General features: G+C 44.7%; 1 long non-coding RNA gene across 1 annotated transcript; it reads right to left on the bottom strand.

Annotated features, from left to right (window-relative positions):
• Positions 1-377: 377 nt before the first annotated feature.
• LOC135118200 (uncharacterized) lies at positions 378-1,791 on the bottom strand. The gene is made up of 3 exons (XR_010277423.1): positions 1,103-1,791; positions 844-906; positions 378-766 (listed from the first exon to the last, which is right to left on the bottom strand). It is a non-coding gene; the product is annotated as an uncharacterized LOC135118200 (long non-coding RNA).
• Positions 1,792-12,985: the final 11,194 nt, after the last annotated feature.

Raw genomic sequence — 12,985 nt, 5'->3', positions numbered from 1 at the left:
ACTTATAATGACGTCAGCCACCTATTCAGCGTTCACAAGGGTTCCCTGAACATTCCATTCCACTTACCAACAACTGAACACCATAGAACCACCGTTACATGGCAGATATCAATAGTTAAGACAGCTCACACACACATACACAACTATTTCACCCAGACATACAGAGCGAGGTAACAAGTTGGCAACTTTATGTTGGTGTTTGTTATCAACATTATTGAGGTTCCTGAAGCAGTAGGTAATCAGCGAAGATGGCCCATTGTAGTGCAAACGAAGGGGTTTTCTATGATATTAGTACCCACTTCTAATTAGCACGGACGGGTACCGAAGAATACAAGCTCGTGTTAGCAGTTATTTGCCCAAGGTTCGTAGGTAACTTTATATTAAGAGCGCTATTACAAAATCGAATCGCTCAGGTTTAGGTAAATTAGACGATAGCCGGCAGCACTTGCGCGCGTGTGCGTCTAGTGAAATACGCAACGCACACCTGCGGACCGCCACGCGGCACAAACAAACTTGAGACTTTGCCACTTTTATTTTCGAAATAGTTTATTGGTTTTATAGTTTATGAAATATTATTTGTACCGATGAATTTTATAACCTAGAATAGCTCGATTGAGTTACAATAAACAAATAATCGTTTACAATTTTTAAATTATTTAATCGACAACCAAACTTTTCACCATGTTTATCAATTAGCTATAAGTAATTGATTTATAAAAAAACTAAAATCTATAATTCGTCTTCCATGTATTGTATCTTCATTTTCCTGCAACAATAAAAACTAGGAATGTAAATAGTTTATTAACACAAATATGTCTGTTGCGAGTGACAAAAAATACTTACCATATTATTTGTACTGGTATCCGATTGAGTCTGATAATCTGAATTAAATATGCTTTCATTATCCTACAAGAATCAAAGATATCCAATAATATTATTATGCAACAGCGAAACTAACGACGATGACATTTACGTACATACCAACATCAAAAAAAGAGAACCCAATCTATAACATTTTCGCATTAGAATATCATGGGTTAATACTTGTGTATATTACATTTCAATCAGATCATTATAACTAATAAATAAAATAAAAACTCACTAGTATCAAAACGAGTTCGTTGCGCAGGTTGCGCTATATTTTTCGAGCTCCGGCGAGTTTGCGCGGCGCAACAGCGAGCGATACGTCCTCCCTCGATAAGCGCTTGGCGCTGACTAAAGTTGAACACCGCGCGTCACAAGATTTATATTGATTTTTGCATTGCAAACAAAAATTATTTTAAAATATTGTTTTACTTTTAAATAGACCAATTTTTTTTTCAAGCTTTATAACAATACCACCTTAATTATTAAATATGTTTTATTTGAATTTGGATTATACTTTCATAGATAAAAAATATAGTTTTGTACGGAAAATTGTCAGTAACTCTCAGTTTTATAGAATTATTTTTGGTGTATTACTGTATGAATTGTAATAAATTGGTGTAAGCAAGCACAAGTACAAGATATAGTTGTATCTTGAACATTTTTATAAATGGTTAAATTGCTATATCCTCGTAGTACTGAAGCATCAAAAGATTCCCAAAAGCAACATTTTATGAAACATCCTTGGCAGAGACAAAGATTTTACTGATTTACGTGGACAAATTAAAATATTTATTGTAAACAGCCCCAAGATAAATGATCAAACTTTCTTAATCTTATTTTTGTTTTTTTTTTTTTGTGACTATATCCAAAGCATAATGACGCATCAAAACTCGTATAAAACTCGAAAATTTGTGATAGCCCTCTTAAGTAGATAGTAAATAGTAACGGCCTATCTAGGTAAGTAGCTCTTCTTATATAGGTAGTGAAGAGGCAGAACGCAGTTGAATTTCAAACACTGTATGCTTGATTGCTCAATGGTTTTCAGCGAAAACTTGATGTACTTAGTACCTACTAAGTCAGTTGAAATTTTTATCATTGCGAAAAAAACTTATATGAATCTAATTGGCAACCTGTAATTCCGAATCTAATAAGAATTCAAAATAGCAAAGTGATGTAAACCGAGCCCGCTGAAGACTGAAGTTTGAAAATGGTTTATTTTCGTTACCACTAACGCCATCTATTCGTTAACTGCAGAACTAGCGACACCAAGAGCCACAAAGGTGGAGAAATATCGTCAGGATTTTTTAATGCTATCTTATTCGCAATTTTTGGCTAAGATTAAGGCTTAGTAGTAGGATACCGTTTAACATGGAGGTCATGCATGCATAAGGCTACTAAAAATTGAATATGTTTCAACAAGGTCAACTACCTATTATTCATCCTGTTAGGATTCTGATTCATACTCTTTTTATTTTTTTCTCCATGTACAGTTATCGGCACGGATATTGAGCCCTGACCTTCACCTGCGCAGAAGCGATTTACTGCCTTATTGCCTTATACGTACGGGTGCGCAAAGCGATCCCCACTCTTCCGCCGAGAGCCCAATATCCGTGCCGGTAACTGTAAATAGGCACAAATGATGCACTAGTTACACGATATCGAGAAGAACCTACATGAAACTCGTTGCATTCATTCTAGAAAACATTGCCTATTCAACCTCTGATCCCCTAATGAGACAATGAACACTAATTAAGTGGAGTCCAGCTACTCGTGCGGCGCAAACGTTGTGTTTAATCGGTAGCTACTTAGGTAAGCAGCTACTTTGTAACGTAATGAGATGCGGGCCGAATGCGACACGCTCCGGGCGGGACTGTGCACACACCTCTAGCGATAGTTGGCGGGAAACGTGCACCAATGGTGTTTAATCTGTAGTTATATCTGAGTTTGGCTGTTTCCCGCCATTTCACTCACGCCGCATGGGAACTACTTCATTTAAATACATGGATAAAATATAGCCTATGTCACCCGGAGATAATGTAGCTTCCCAATAGTGAAATATTATGTTAATTGCTTTAGCTGATCTATGTAATATGTTCAATAAATAGTGTTCAAACTGAAAATCATTATATTTATGGTGAGTAGTCATGCTGTTTCTATGCTGTGAAGTTTTTGTGCACCAAGAGGGCATAATTAAGGAATGGTGAATGCACAAAATAATGTAAATAAAATGTTATTTCGAATTATGTCAGTAAGTAAGGTAGGTAGAGCATTGATTATAATAAAATTGTCCAAATTAATTGGGGACATGATAAAATTATTTCACATTAGGTATATTTTAACAGATTTCATATTTGTGTACAAGTGAATGACAATAAATGAATTTTGTATATCTATTGGGCTATGTTGTTAAAAAGTATCCTATGTTCATTCTAATATCACCAAGAATATAATTGGTTAAGTAGTTTTTGTGTGAAAGCATAGTAAACAACTGTCTCCTACGTGCTCCTACATGCTGTTGCAAGAGATTTCTTAAAAAATAAACATTACCTTTGCAAATCAAATCAATTTTATTTGCATTTGATTGTTATATTTTTCTTCTTATCTCAACTATGTAAGTACATAAACTGTTAAAATAAAGTACCTAGGTACATATTATATAAGGTAACTTACTTCTATTAATGTTAGCCTATTTTACATGTGTGACTGTGAACATTAACATAATATGAACTATTTGATTGTCGCATGCACTGTTTCTATGTAATAATGTATGAAAAAGATTAGAGAGTGGGTAACTACTTTTGCAATTGGCAAATAAATTACTACTATTACAGCCTTTTTATCGTCCTACTGCTGGTCTGCGACCTCCTCTCACACAGAGAAGGATTGAGCATTAATCACCACACTCGCTCAATGCGGGTTGGTGATTTCAGAATATAATCCAGGTTTCCTCAAGATGTTGTCAAGATGTCAAGATGTTTCTCAGGTAAGAGTAGGACACAGTCAAAACCTTTCTTTCTCCTGCCCTGTTCCCAATTTTACTTTGGGGTTGGCGCAATATGTATAGTTTGTTTCACTCAAGTAGATTATCTAGTTTAAGTTATGTTGGTTCACCTGTAATTGGCGACTGTGTAAGCCTTTTACTCGTTAAAACCTGCCTTTGTTAATTTGTACACAGAAGCTGTTGGTGTCCCTTTAAATAAATAAATAAAATAAATATGTAAATTTCTTCCATTTTCAACTGTCACTTGTCATACTGACACTCACACCCTTCCTATTCATATCATCTTTCAGGCAATCCATCCATCTTTTCTTAGGTCTTCCTCTCCATCCATCTACATTCATACTTAGCACACACTTTGTTGCATGCGTATCATCCCTCCTCATTACATGCCCATACCACGACCATCTTCTACTTCTCATCTTTTCTGTAACTGGCGCTACTTTCAGACTTCCTCTAATGTAATCATTCCTCACTTTATCCATTCTTGTAACACCACACATCCATCTCAGCATTCTCATTTCTGCTACATGCACTCTCTTCTCATCCCTCTTTTTCAATGCCCAAGCCCAACACTCCGATCCAGGACGACAGGTCATAAGACGGATTTGTAATTTTTGCCCTTTAGTTTGAGGGGCATCCGCGGGTCACAGATAAAAAAAAAATATTAAAAACACATAGTTCAACATGTACAAATACAAATAGCTCATTGTAATGGCAGTAAATAAATCTTAAAAAATAAAATAATCATAGGAGTTCACTTAATCTAGACTAATACATAATAAATACGAGAAAGACGGTCTAAATCTAATACCTATATGGACCACCTATATGTTTCGAGTTATCATAGGAGCAAAATAATATTTATGGATAATTTAATTATAATTCTATGATATAAGTTTATAATAGACTAAAAACAGGACAAGCTGTCCTAAATTATTACATTACCTCTACCTATTATATAATTACCAAGCTAAACAGTTTATTGTAATACTTCTAGCAATTTTTCCATATCTGAGTAATTTGAGATTGAGATAGCGCTAGTTACCTGTCATATGTTACCTAGTTAGGACACAGTCAAAACCGCGATAAGTAAATGGTTTGCCCATGTATGTTTGATTTGCCTAAATGATTCAATTCAACAAACTAAAACATTCAAATCAAAACAGACCAGACGTCAAACGGTCAAACCTAAAAATTGTTAATGTCAACAGACAAAACAATAATGATTGAAAATCTGAAGAGTTCAATTTTAAAATCTGTAGATTGAATGAAGTGTGCTACAGACAATGAGAATGAATATAGAATGAATGGAGTCTTGTTTGAAGGCCACAATTTCCCGCGTTTTTCGTTCGTTGTGCCAACTTAACAAAATAAGTTTCAGAAATTCGGATACGCGATCCAAAAATAATTTTAACCATAAACTAGATTTTAGTCTTCACAGGACAACTGCGAGTCGGACTCCGATCATTTAGTTCCATTTTTTCCTATGTAAAGACAGAGACCTCCAAAATGGGTATGACACCTTTTTTAATCTCTAAAGAGCGCATAAGCTATTTAACCCCATATTCATATTACCTATTACCTATTCTAGGGAATTCTAACGGCAAGTATTTTTTTTAAAAAGACAAAAAAACTAATCGTAACGGTTTTATTCAAATAATCACAAAATGTAAACAACAAAAAATGATATCACCGAGAGCTCCGATCGCGATGACGGCTGACCGAAAAGAGGCCCGAGCGGTTTTGGTATGGCATCTCGCAGTTCAGCCTAGGAGGCCGTGTACTGCTTAACCGGACTTTTCCCTGTGGATGCCTAGAATTTAAGGCCTCCAGCCAGGGGCGTAAAACAACTTATAAACTAAGCGACTGCGCTAAGGGTACCCCCTGTGGGGTCGGACCTCGGCTTAGGGCGTCGCTGGGGAGGCAGCAAAGGGACAGGCTGGATCATATGATCATTATTATTAAATGGGGAATTTAAAGCTACTGGCTCAGCTCGCGGGCTGGCTCGATGAGCAAGGGTCGGGAGGACAGAGAACGGGACGTCGCGGCGGACCTCGGCGGCGAGGTTTGTACGAACGCGGTTTGTGTTTGTATAGGGTGCTAGTGAGTTTACTACTCTCTTGGAGGACAGTTATCTCATCGTCAGGTTCTAGAAGGGCATGCCTAGGGCGGCGAATCCTACTGATGCGGGAGGGAGTGTAATTACTGGCTGACACGATAAGTGAGTTATCGTGTTTCTCAGCGCGTTCGAAGTACCGTATGGCGGCACGCTTCATATACTGGCGGATGGTAGGGATTTTAAGTCGACATGAAGAATCTCATTTCGAACATAATAGGGAGCTCCTGTGATTTTCCGTAAGGCACGGTTTTGAAGGGCCTGCATTCTGTGAAGGCAGCGATGGCTTGCCTGTGCGAACACAGGGCAAGCATACATCATGACGGGGCGTATGCACGATCCGTAGAGGCGTAACTTGGATTTAAGAGATAATTTGCTCTTTGAATTGAGCAAGAAGTGCAATCTGCCGTACACAAAGGCTGCTCTAGAGCGCACCTTACGTATGTGCTCGGCGAATGAGAGGCGCTGGTCTAAGATTACACCTAGATATTTGGCATGCTCCTTCCAAGGAATCGGCCTACCAAACATGGTGACTGACGGGGCGCGGGAGGAAGCCTACGGCGGGGCTCGAAAAGAGTATGGCCTGGCTTTTGTCGGGGTGGAGTTCGATTTTCCATAGCCTAGTCCAGACACCTAGGGTGTTGCAATAGGCTTGGAGATGTCTCACTATGGCGGCTGGGCTGCGGCCTGAGCAGTAGATTGCCGTGTCGTCGGCGAATAGGGCTAATTGAACATGCTTGTTCTTAGGAATATCGCTAGTGTATAGCGTGAAGAGGATGGGGAGAGTACCGAGCCTTGTGGGACGCCAGCTTTATAGGGTGGGCCGAAGAAAGAGTGCCGTCTATGCGATAGCGAAAGGTGCGATTCGACAAAAGTCTCGTAAGATGACGACGAGACGGTCTGGGACACCGAGTTGGTAAAGCTTGTAAATCAAGCCTTTGTGCCAGACTTTGTCGAATGCCTTTGCTATGTCGAAGAGAATCGTGCCGGTGAGTTGGCCACGTTGGAATCCGTGGCTCACACCTTCCACGATGCGGTGGACTTGTTGGACACAAGAGTGATGGGTTCGAAAACCAAACTGTTCTAATGGAATAAGACTCTTTGCTTCGACGTAATCTTTGAGACGCTTATAGATAAGTATCTCGTAGATCTTGCCGAACACATTGAGTAAACTGATAGGGCGATAGCTGGACGGGTCTGATTTTGGTTTACCGGGTTTGGGAATACCGATTACGGTTGCCTCTTTCCATGCCTGTGGGAACAGGTTATGGGTCATGGCGCAATTGAAGATCGCGGTCATGAGCATTACGAGGGAAGCGGGTAGGATTTTGAACACTTTATTGGTTAATCTATCTGGGCCCGGAGCTTTACGGGGTTTGAGACGTTTGATGATCTCTGCCACTTCGTCTGGAGTGACGGGAGGCAAGGGATCGTCGGGGTCTTCTTGCGGTGGTAGGGAGGATCTGCGCTCGACCTCGGCTTCGACCTTTAGTAGGTGAGCCGGGTCGACCGGTTGGGTACTAGGCGAGCATTGAGCCTCGAGGCTGTCGGCCAGACATTCCGCTTTTTCATCGTCCTCGAAGGCGATGGAATTGTCGGGGCGTTTGATCGGCGGGGTGGAAGCTACTTCATCGGATTTGAGTTTCCTTTGAAGCTGCCAGAAGGCTTGATGAGTCGGCTCGAGTTCGCTCAGCGTCTTGTCCCAGCGCGTTTCACGCATCTCAGCAAGGCGTTCCTTTACAGCACGCTGTAAGTTACGCATGTGAGACTTGTTAGCGTCGCAGGAAAAGTACTGTAGGCACGGACAGCCGCGTTCTTCTCGGTCACCAGAGCACGCACGTCATCCGGGAGCTTGAAGCGATGAAAGCTCGTCGCTTCAACTCTACGTGAACACTTGTCCACGGTGGATTGTACGTGCTCGGTGAACGAGCCGATCGCGCCCGTCATGTCAGCGACTGAGTTGATTTCATCGGGAATTGATTCTAACTGGGCGGAGGAGGATTTCAAGCTTTCGCTTAGCATTCTCCAGTCCGTGACAATCTGGGTGGGAGGAGGGCGATCCGGGTCGAGTGGGCCTGAGCGCGAGGCTAGTTCCACAAGAACCGGTCTGTGGTCGGAGGTGAGCTCGTGTAGTACCTCGATCGAATGTAAACGTAAGTTTACGTTCTTGAGGAGCGCTACATCGAGAACGTCGGGAAGGTGGTCGACTATATTAGGAAAGTGAGTGGGATGCATCGGAGCGATGACATCGAAGTTGAGGATTCACACTGATTGAATAGCAACCTGCCTCTTGGAGAAGTAGTGTTGCTATTCCAGGCGGGATGTTTGGCGTTTAGATCGCCTGCTATTATTACAGAGTCGCTCAGGCCTAGTAAGGCTCTGAGATCGTTCGTGAAAAGGATCGGGTCGTAGGACTGAAAGGATGAGGACGTGGGAGGGCAGTAGGCCGATACGAGAGTGATCGACTGGTGCTGGGACATGGCTAGTCGACAGATCGAGGCTTCAATGCAGCTTAAGTCGGGGGGAGTGATCTCTACACAATGTAGCGATCTTTTATAATAGATAAGCGTGCCGCCTTTGTGGCGTGTGATCCTGTCATTTCTAATTAACTTATAGTTGGCTATATTAGGGCCGCGTACACGCGGCTTTAGGAAGGTCTCTTGTACGAGAAGAATGTCTATCTTATGGGATTGTAGGAAGGCGGAAATCTCGTCGCGTTGGCCGAGAATACCGTTGGCATTATAATAGCCAAGCCTAAGGGAATGGGGTTTAATTTTGGATGTATTATCCATTTCTATTTCCTAAAGTGAGGCAGGTTTTGAACTGCCTGGGCGACGTCTGAATACTCCTGCATAACGGAGTAGAGTTTGATAAGGTCGCCATTGCTGGCGACTATCTCCCTCGAAAGTTGTTGAGCTCTGTCGCTCGTAAATACACTGAACGTGCTCAGTATAACGTTCATAGAACTGAGCGCTGATACTGGGCTAGAAGAAGGCGCGATCGCTTGCGCTTGCGCGGGCTTGGCGGCTATAGGAGCCGCGGAGGGCGCGGAGGGCGCGGAGGGAAGGACGGGAGGCGCGAGGTAAGCTCGCGGGCGCCGCGGTGGAATTATTCACCGGGGCGGGAGTTGGCTGGGGCTGAGTTGGCCTCGGGGTTGGAAAGGCTCTCTGATGGTTGAGAGGGTTCCATGGGGAGGGCCGTTGTGGGCTGAGACGCTCGGGAAGTTGAGCGGTAGGTAGCCTCGCTGATGGGCTTTCCCTTAGCTGGCGGGCGTTTGCACGCTTGGCCAGCTTGGGAGACGTTTTTGGGGCCTTTGGGCAGCCGCGGTAGTTGGCGGGATGACCTGAGGCGCCGCAGAGTACACAGCTCGGAGGCTCGGTGCACAGAGTGCGGTCCTTGGGTCGCGGGCAGTCGGAGGTGCCGTGTTGGCCTAGGCATTTCACGCACCTGGGCTGGGCGAAACAGTTGCGCTGTGAGTGACCCCACAGTTGGCAACGGTGGCATTGGGATACAATGCCAGATCTATTTGGCTTCTCGATTGAGATGCCGGTTAAATTACACACCGATTTGATGTTAAAAATCGGGTGGATTTTGAGGACACGGCTCGCATACTACGAGCACCATGTCGAAGGCGTGGCCGCTGCGGGCGCGGTGCATCCTATGAACTTGCGTCGCAGGGATGTTTTGTGACTTAAGGTCACTTAAAATGTCATCCGAAGGGATTTCCTTCGGAATACGGGTAATGACGACCCGGAGGTTTTCCTCGGGAGGGAGTATGTGTGGAACGAAATGTTCCTCGCTCTTAGCGCTTTAGTTATCTCCCTATAGTCGTCTGACGTAGGAGGACGATTTTATACCGTTGCCGGTATTGGAGGCCGATCTGTAGTTGATCTTACGATCAACACACAGCTTGGACACTTCGGTCCATTTGGCCTTGTCCTGTAAGTATACAGGCGGCGGAGGTTTGTTTTTTGGTGCGCTTTTGGGCTTAGCGGCACCTTGGGAGGAAGCGACCTGCGAGGTCGAGGGTGACGGGGCGGGGGATGCTGTAGACACAGCGGGCGGGCTAGGGAGAGGAGATGCGGCAAGGGCGATGGTCTTGCGCGCCTTGTCATTATTTGTGTTCTTTTTCCTCTTACCTCCCAGTACGACGGTGAAGTCGTCATCGGAGGAAGAGGAGTCGGAGGGCTCGGAGGGTTGAGCATCCTCTGGGACGGGTGAGGCAGAGCGGGAGGACGAGGTGTCCATGCATTCGGCGTCGACGTTTGACGCAGGTGCACTCGCCTGAGTAATTTCCATTGTCTGTAAGACAATTGGATTAGGAACAATGGTCGAGTGCAGCTGGGCATCGACCATTGTATTGGGGATTACCGTTTCCGCTAATGCGGTGGTTTTCCCCGAAGAGACAATTATAGGCTCGACAATGGGGCGCGGCACAGCTGCGCCGGCCTCCTTTGTTGAGCCGTTATCTATAACACAATAGCGCGCTAGGCGCGGGTCCTTGATATCAAGGTTACTAATAATGTCGCCATATTTGGCGACGATGTCTTGGTCCTTGAGGAGGACCTCAAAGAAGAACTTAATTACTTCGGTAGTCATTTTCCCGTGAGGGAAGAGGGCTACCGAGCTAAAAGAGGTGGGGGCCTAATTATAAAAACCTAACAACCTATCTCCTATCTCCCCGGGTGGATGGGCCCGGGGATGTGTAACCCTCCCTGCCGGGTATAGGCAGGGAGGTGAGTACCTATTGGTGAGCCCTAAGCTTGTAAACCGTTCGCCAGTCTTATTGTGCGAACGGGCCCTAGCCAGTCTAGTGCGAAGGGTATAGAGATACCCAACCGACACCAGGTGTGTAGCTGTGAAAGCAAACCAGATGCAAGGCACGACTAGGAGATCCCCCAAGGCCGAAATCCGAGCTCCCGTCCAATTGACTGCCTTGCCCTGAAGGGGTTCGGCGGGTGTGATTGGGTCAACACCCTCTCGGCTTCGTTGGCACCGTATGGTTTCAACCGAGAACCACGAAACTGTGGCTTTTACCCAGAAGGGGTCAACTGAATTTACTTGACACAAACGTTTTAGAAACAGGATAATCGTCCGCCGCTTTGAAAAAAGCAGCTTTAGATTGATATATTTGTAGTCGGCAGAGCGACTACGGTGAGCGTTACGTCGGGCGTAACAAAGACAAAAGTCGTAAACGGGCGAGCGCAGAGCGACACGTCCGTACACGACGAGAGTCAGAAGTGGAGTCCCTTTTGGGCCCGAGCGGCGGTGCGCGCGGGCTTATATAGCAACATTCAGCTGGTAGTTTCTTGATCTCCTACACGGCCTCTCCTGACAGGAGACCGTCCCCGGGCTCCTTCCTTCCTTGTTCGACTAGTCCAGCAGGGGCATGGATAGCCCTGGCCTAGTCACTGCAGCAGGCTCCTGGTCTTGGTGCACATCAGCGGTAGTCAAAATCTCGCTGAAATCGGACGTAGATGGCTGTTGCCCATCGTCGACAGGCAGCGCCGCAGCTAGAGCAGGTGGCGGTAACCTGCGACCAAACTCAACTGCTTCATCAGGTTGAGCGGTACCAGGAACCTCATCTTCCGTGTCTGCACCTATGCACAAAAACAGCTATTAGCTTAGATCACACATTAACAGCAATTTAAAGTGCGAAGCTTGACATCTCATAAATATGACGCGTCCATCATATAAACAAGATACGAAGCCTCACTAGCATAGATTAAGCCATAGGCGCTACGTTAGCATAACTTAATCAGGGCGTAAGACATAGGCACGACGTTAGCATAACTTAGCCCGGCGAAACAGAGGCCCGACGTTTGCATGTTCGCCCCATAGTTGTTAGGAAAAGAGGCACGACGTTAGCTTTCTCCCGACAATTGTACACACAGAAAGGAAGCACTACGTTTGCTATTTCTGACAACATACACAAAGACAGTTTGCAACCTGCTTTGGAGTAAACAAGCAACTCACCATCAAAGTAAGCAGCACATACTTCAGGTGTCCACTCTCCTCGCCAAGGAATCATAAATTCCGCTGCCGCTTGTGTCGACTTCCCATAGGAGCCGGCTAGGAGTTGCAGCTCGTAGCGTCCATGCGGGAGAACCTTCGTCACACGGTACGGGCCGCGCATACCGGAGTCCAGCTTCCCCGTTGACTGCGCCTGCTTTTTAACAAAAACTAAGGAGTTTACTTCAAAGTCACGAGGCACCTTTCTGCCTTGGTTTACATAGTCATCCTGGCTTTGCTGGTTTTGCCTGAGTCGTTCCGATGTTCTTTGACGGCTCATTTCACGTAAAGCCTCTCTGTTTGGACTGGAGCCCTCCAGTGCCACGTCGCGCACCAAACTTCGTATGAGAGGCGTCGCCGCTTCTATACCAACAAGCAGGTTCAGGGCAGAGTACTGCGTTGTTCTGTGCCGCGTGATGTTCAATACGAGTTGAATCTTCCAGATAACAGAAGGCCATTTCTGCTGCCGATAATTTGCTTCAATGCGAATCATATTTAACACCGTCCTGCAGTAACGTTCAGCCTGGCCGTTAGATTGGTGCATCTCGGGTGTAATTAAATGAACTTCACAACCCATGCCTCTAACCCAGTCAAGAAATTCGGTACTTTGGAACATACGACCTCTGTCGGCGACAATTAACTTAGGGGCTCCGAACAGTGAAAAAACATTAGTAACATTACGCTTCAATTCATTGGAATCTTGCCGATACATCGGGTAAAGCAAAACAAACTTAGAGAAGGCGTCAATGACTATGAGAACGTATCGATAGCCATCCGCCTCGGGAAGTGGTCCCAGAGCATCCATATGGACAGTTTCAAAAGGCACTTCTGGTTTTTCCCAAGAATGAATAGGCTGTAATGGGGCCCGAGCAATTTTTTTATGAGAAATGCACACTATACAGTGTGCTACATATTTTTGGACAAATCTTCTCAAACCAGGGAACCAAAAATGTTTCGTAATTAAATCAAACGTCTTTTCTACCCCAGGA

Source organism: Helicoverpa armigera, chromosome 19 (assembly GCF_030705265.1).
Source record: "Helicoverpa armigera isolate CAAS_96S chromosome 19, ASM3070526v1, whole genome shotgun sequence".
NCBI lineage: Eukaryota > Metazoa > Arthropoda > Insecta > Lepidoptera > Noctuidae > Helicoverpa > Helicoverpa armigera.
The sequence above is the reverse complement of the archived record's forward strand: the minus strand, read 5'-3'. Positions and strand labels throughout refer to the sequence as shown.